We start from the raw sequence: 303 nt of genomic DNA on the forward strand, positions 1-303 counted from the left end.
CAAATTCCTTGGGTACCGGATTGCTGCAAACAAAGAGAAACCAGGTGACATTTACCTAGCAAACTAATTGATATCCAAGTAATTTGTTGGAGTAACCTTGTTATATGCCAGCTGGATTTCCCAAACCCTCCCGATCCTAAAAACCCTCCCGATCCTACTCATGACAAACAAGGTTTGTGTGTTAATCAGAGCGCTTTAATCACATTGCTACCCACCATAGTTTTGAGCAAGTTACAAAGCTACCAGATTTATCACAGGCTTTCAGATCCTAAACACTCTCTTAAGAATTTGTTTGATATTTTA

The sequence above is a fragment of the Cariama cristata genome, unplaced genomic scaffold (genome assembly GCF_000690535.1).
Source record: "Cariama cristata isolate BGI_N322 unplaced genomic scaffold, ASM69053v1 scaffold20043, whole genome shotgun sequence".
Lineage (NCBI taxonomy): Eukaryota > Metazoa > Chordata > Aves > Cariamiformes > Cariamidae > Cariama > Cariama cristata.